The sequence below is a fragment of the Chinchilla lanigera genome, unplaced genomic scaffold (genome assembly GCF_000276665.1).
Source record: "Chinchilla lanigera isolate Chin_1 unplaced genomic scaffold, ChiLan1.0 scaffold00033, whole genome shotgun sequence".
In the NCBI taxonomy this organism is placed as follows: domain Eukaryota; kingdom Metazoa; phylum Chordata; class Mammalia; order Rodentia; family Chinchillidae; genus Chinchilla; species Chinchilla lanigera.
The window spans coordinates 7,135,154-7,141,792 of NW_004955434.1; positions in this window are offsets into that span (position 1 = coordinate 7,135,154).

Consider the following 6,639-nt stretch of genomic DNA (forward strand, 5'->3'; position numbering starts at 1 on the left):
TTTTGAGCAATTGCTCTAAGCCCTGCACAAAGGGACTCTACCCTATGCTGTCTTTGAATTGAGAAACCAGTGCACATAGGATGTTGGTCATTTCTCCCTCTCCCCCGTCACCTGCCAACTTTTCTCTTTAACTCCTTTCTCCTGCCACAGGGCTATTAGAAATCACAGTCTTCAAATTAAAGGCCCGTCTCAACTAAGCACGCAACTAAGTTGACCCTATAACTGGAGCTTGCAATACTGATCACCAACTTTGTCCAGAGCAGAACTAGAGACACACTTGTGTCATCAATAAGAGTGATCGCTGCATGTTTTACAATGATAAGCACTGCAGAGTGTATATATAGTATATAGCAACTTCATGTAATGCTAAACATGTCTTAAATAAGACACTGGGTTTTTATTAGGAAGAAAGAAGCTTAGAGAGGTAAAGTACTTTGTGTTCACAGAGCCAATAAATGATGGGACTGAGCCTTAAGCGCAGGTTCATCTGATCCCCAAGGTTCATCTTGAGCCAAGTCCAACTTGTGATTCACCCACTGCATCAGCATCATCACCTGCAGGAGTGGGTGAGACAGTGCTGGGCCCTGGCCCTGGGTCTGGGGTGGGCATGAGGATCTGCACTGCTAATACATTATAGGTAATGCTAATACTACTGGTACCAGGAACACATATTTGAGAGGATGAAATCTACATCACCTCATTCTGCCTGTCCTGCTAGGAGCTGTGATTATGAAACCAAGCAGCAGCTGGCCAAACTAGTGCTCATCTCTCTCCCTCTGTCTTACTCAGAAGGGTTCTTAGCATCATTATAAATGACCTGGCATCGGAAGGAGGACAGAGTGCTACTGTGTAAGGGTGCTAAGGAATGTACGGGGGTGTCAAGGATTTTTAGCCTGTGTTGTGCTGCTACGTCAGACTGAATACTTTAGAGCAGAAGTCTGTTTCTTACAGTTTTCAGAACTGAGACATCCAAGATCAAGATGCTGGCAGGTTTGGTTGGTGAGTGAGGGCTTCCCTCTGCTTTCAAGATGGGACCTTACTATAGCATCATCCAGAAGAGAACACTATATCCAAACATGGTGAAGGGCAGACTTAGCAAACTCCACACAAAGACCCTTTTGTAAAGGCCTTGATTACATTCACAAGGGTGGAGTTTTGTGGCCTAATCACCTCTTAAATGCCCCACCTCTTAATACTACTACTTTGGCAACCCCTGGATTTTGAAGACTATTCAAACCACACACACAACAAATAATTTTTAATAGAAACACGACCCAATATTGAGTGGCATTACTTTTGCAAAATATTGTTGCTTACCTGATGGGCTGGGTATCCTATATTTTCCTTGGCTAAACCTGCCAACCTTACACAATTGCCTCTGAGAGACCAAGTTTCCTCCACAATGGATGAAAATTACCCCCAAGCCCTAGACACTCCACCCTAATAGCAGTTCCCTCAGCCAAGAAAGCCTTCGCTTTCCTCTTTTCAAAAGGAGGAGGAATGTGGAGTTAGCAAGGGTTGTGTCCTTGGCAGATACAGTTATGCAAATACAGCTGCAATGTGCAGAGTCCCGAGCACAGCTTGGATCACCACCTGACATGCTCAACACGGCAGCTGCCCTTCCACGCACTTCCCGCCTCCATGTTCCTTCTGCGGTCTCCAGGTGGGGGCTTTGCTGATGAAGTCCATCTTCTGCTGCTGTTAAAGGGCACAGAGAATAGGAAGGCCCAAGGTTCATCACCTCCCCTCTGATTGAGGAAACAGAACGATGACCCAGACCTGCCCTGCAGAACAGACTCCCTAAGAGGAAAGAGTAGAGACTGGTTGGGAGAGGGTTGGGAGAAGTCTTAAGGACAAAAATGGGATTTTCCAGGCCCCTGCTTGGGATCTAGTAAATGGCTACGGTCCTCCTCCTCCCATTTTTGCTGGCTACATCTGCTCAGACAGCTGTGCATTGCTTCCCGGGGATTAGGACTGACAGAATAGAGTTCAAACAAAAAAACATTTCAAGAGCGTCACTGTGTACCAGGCACAGAACCGATACTGTTTTGTTTAATCCTTCCATTCCCTGTGAGCTAAGTTCAAGGAGGTCCGTCATGTAGACAGGTTTATTGGCGTTGAACTTGGGTGTGGATTTTTTTTTTTTTTTTGTCTTTTTTGAGACAGGGTCTCTCTATGCAGTTCAGGCTGGCCTTGAGCTCACTTTGTAGTCCAGGTGGATCTCGAACTCACAGCGATCCTCCTGTCTCAGTCTCGTGAGTGCTGGAATTACAGAGATTACAGGCCTGCGCCACCACGCCCCGCTGGGCGTGGATTCTAAATTTGGTTCTGCTACTTCCTCTGAGGTTGAACCATATGAAATTGCCATTTTCATCAAAAACAGCTGAATATTGGCAGTGTCATCCATACAGCCTGGTCCTTGTATGATTATAGTCTTAGGGAACTTCTTGAAAATGGAAATGACAGTAGTGTTTTGTCATGATTGTGGTAATTAAATGGTGTAATGCATATTAAAAACCCTTAGCACACTGTGTGGCCCTGTTACATACTAACTAAATGTCAGTCAGTGTCATCATCTCATTGTCACTATATTTTTTGGCTGCACAAGAAAATTGGGCAATCCCAGACAGAGTCCCTTGCTACTGAAGAGAGGATTGAGTGGGATGAAGACAGCTTTTGAATTCTATGTCAGAAGAACTTTCCAGAGTGTTGAAAAGACATTATGCACAGTAGCCGCTGAGCAACCACGTGTAGCCACCGAAGGGGGGTAGTATGACTCAGGAAGGAATTTGTATTGAACTTAATTTTAATGCATTTTATTTTCAATTTAAACAGTCACGTGTGGCTAGAAGGTAGGACATAGGCTTTTCTTCTGCCCTGGTGGCAGTGTCAGCTTCTGAGAAGTATTTGTCTTTTTGAGGTGAAGGAGAACAAAGAAAAGAAAAGAACCTAACAGTCTGCTTATTCTGGCTGAAACTGGGATGGATTTTTCAGGCCAACATGTACAGAACTGAACATTAATGTGGCTGATCTGATTAGAGAGCCAGAATGAGCCGCTTCACTAAATAGTAAAGCAGGCACAATCCTCCGAAGTATGAGCAACAGCAATAGCGAGAAGCTCTGAACAGATGAGCTCCATTCAAGTGGATCCCATCCTCCCCCTGGAGACAGCTGCGCTCCCTCACTTGTGCCAGCCATGGTCACATCCATCATTTTAGATTTCTAGCCCAAACCAGCTAGAAATGCTGCTGCTGTTTTACCTCAGGTTTAAGGGGGAAAAACTGAGATGTCCTCAGGAAACTTTTCCTTAAAATTAAGGGAAAGCATTAGATTATCGCCTATTAAAAAGAAAAACTAAAACACGTTTCCAAAGATTCTAGTTATAGGAAAGTAGGCTTAAATTCCCCTGAGCTGGAGGAATTTGGAAATTCTCTTCTCCTCGGCTAATGTCGTGAGCCCCTAAATCAGGATGAATGTGGTCCTTTACCCCAGTGCTTCCTTCTTTCCCTGTTCTCTGATATGACTTCCCTAAGACCCATGTCAGTTTCGCAGTCTGCTTTCTGTGTCTGCTCCTGTGTGCCGGGCCTTCTCGGCCTATTTTAGCTTCCCTGCCCGGCTGCATGGGCCAAGGAGTCTGTCTCACCTGTCGGTGTCACCCAGGCTCTTAGTATTCCGGCAGGAAAGGCAAGATATCTGAAGACCAGAGGAGAGAAAGTGTTGGGTGTTGTCTCCCCACTTTCTCCTGGCTTTGGCTGAGGTGGTGGTTGTGTTCCCACAACCATGGTTCAGCTGAGTAGCCCTCTTGCTCCTCAGCATGGACAGACCCCAGCAACACCTTTTCCTCTTCGGGGCCCTTTGGGCCTAGGAGTGGTAGTGGTCTCTCACTGTCCCTCCATGTCTTACCACACCTTGTTGATTTCCTTCATTTTGACTACAACTCTGTAAACAGAATCTTTATTAAAATCTCTTCCATTAAATAAATGTATCATCTATTTCCTGATGGGATCCTGACTAACACACTTGTATATTTTAAGAAAAAAAAAATACTGTTTGTATTGCCCAAATCACCACCCACAAGATGGCATCTGTTTATCCGAGAATCACTGCTCCCTACCCTATTGCACCAGACTAAGACAGACGGTCCTCAGCTTTAGAAACTAAGAGGTATCCCAGCTCATAGACAGTTGGTAGGTCACTGATGATTGGCACCTTAAGTACTAAAGTGATTTATCCTTCCTGTCAAAGTCTTCCACTTCTGCCCTCTTAGGGAGCAGTTTTCAATTATTCAATCTCTTGAGTTTTCTATTCAACCCCATCCTGCACATACAAAAGGATTTTCATAAATGTATGCTGTGCATAAAATCAGTTGGAATGTGTGCAACTTGGAACAGAAGTTCAGGTGCCCACTGAGGACACTGACAAATCTCCTCAACAAGGCTCCCACCATCATTCAGGTGAGGTATATGTATTCAGCTTGTCTTGCAGGTGATATAACTGAAACTGAATGAAAGATTCCTCAAGGTGTACCTGTTTCCCATGCTACCACCCTTTCCTATATCCATAGCAGACATTGTTAATCAATCACATTACTCTTTCCTGTTTCTCACCAGTTCTCTAGAAAACAACATGAACCTGTCAAACTAGACAGGCAAAATTGATTTGACATCCTGGAATGTGCTCAGACTTTAAAGAAGAAGGACTAGAAATCAGTCTCTATTGTCTCCTCTTCTTTTTGAAGATTCTTCTATAAATCCAGAAAATTTGTGTGGAATATTTTTATGCTACCCTTAATACCTAGTAACTTTTAGTAAGTGAACCTTCCTGAGCTACGCTTTCCACGTTAGCTTATGGAGGTAACTGACCTTTTGGGTACAATTATCTGATATATGAATGCCGAATGCCTGCCTGACAGAGTATCCATCATATTCTGGTAATGGATATCCAGATAGTATTTATTCTTATGGGGGGGAGTAAACAGAATGTCAGTGATTTCCACCATCCTTGCTGTGCTCTTCTGAGCTTATCCTCAAGACCCACCGTCATTAGGTCACTCACAAATACTTCAATCCTTCTGGAATATGGGCATGGTAGATGGCATTTTGCCACCACTTTCAAGTTCTACCTGGCTAAATGGCTTGCTTTGGCCAAGCAAGTGCGGGTCAAAAAGACATGTACCATAGGTCCCCAACTTATGAACATTTCAGCTCTAAACTTTCATATGTGTGCTATATAAGACTCACTTTTTCAGATTATAAATGAATCCGATTCATGAGCATTCTCCCAAGACAGAATCTATTCCTAAGTCCAGGACTTACTACATTACTTCTAACTTGAAGCATTTAAAGGCTGCTTCTCTATTTCAGTTCTTCTTTTCTGGTTATTTGTTCTTTTGGGTGTTTTGGTAATTGTGGAAACAGATGTCAAGATGACCTTTCAGGAGACACGTGCCTTGTTTGTGAGGCATAAGCCTTTGTTAGGTAAAGGAACTCAAATTTGGGAGTTGTTTCTTTTTATATCCATAGCCAACCCATCTTGATGAATACTCCTTTCTACCTCAAGGTTCCAGGGAAACTGAAACTTGTCTGACCTACAACAGAAAACTGACCTGAAATATACATGCGTCTTGAGTGTTGGTGTTCCCACCCAACACAGCGGTGGGTAAAAGCACAGTTTAAGTTGCATCGCGTGCATGCTGTCTGTCCAGCACTTTCCTGGGCACTTTATGCAAGTGAATGTGAGCACTTAGCAACAAGTCCAGCATACAGACTCCAAAGTCATGCTCATCACCATCATTCCTATGCAGTCCTTATGACAACCCGGTGAAGTAGGTAGAAATTGTCATCATTTCCATTTGACAGAAAAGGAAACTAAGGCACAGTTCACCTGGCTGAACCCAGGTGTATGTGAAGCCTAATCTTTGTCCCTTCCATGCTGCTCCTCACGAAGCCCACTGAGGTCTCCCAGGTCTGTGCACTGTGCTTCGTGGACAGCTCTGCTTCCCTTTGAAGGGGCGGGCACTGACGTCAGAACTGTCCCCCCTTCCACCACTTGCAGCTGACATAGGTTAATTTATTGGGAGTGGAGAGAACAATTTCTCCGCCAGGCTCCACAGGGCCAACTTGGCCACAGAAATCAAGACTTGGTATTCAAGAAGAGGATTATATTTTTCTACCATCTACAAGATTCACTACCAAGAGAGGCTTTTCCCTCCCTCCTTTACTTTTACAAAATCTCTAGGCTCATCTGACATTTTCTGCTATTTCCTAAGTAGCATGGAACAAGGGGACAGTGACGAGTTTGCCCCTCTCTGCTCATCCCCCTAGGGTTGCAGAGTCCAAACTGTGAGGAAGAGAGAAAACTCAGACACGGACGGAACCACCCGACCTCCACACACCACAGCTTCCCCCAGGCCATTTATGTCATTAAACTGCAGGATGCTCCAGGGAATCTTATGAAAGGGGACAATTTCACTTTCCTGTGCCTTGGAAATTAAAATTCTTTCCAAAAGAAATTCGCTTTGTTCTTTAAAAAGCTGCAGAGAGGAGAAAAGGGGTCAAAGAAATGAGAGGCAAGAAAATGAGAGGCAGAAAAGGAGTGGGAGTGTGGAAAAGCTGAAAGATGCATAGGAGAGGGGAAGAA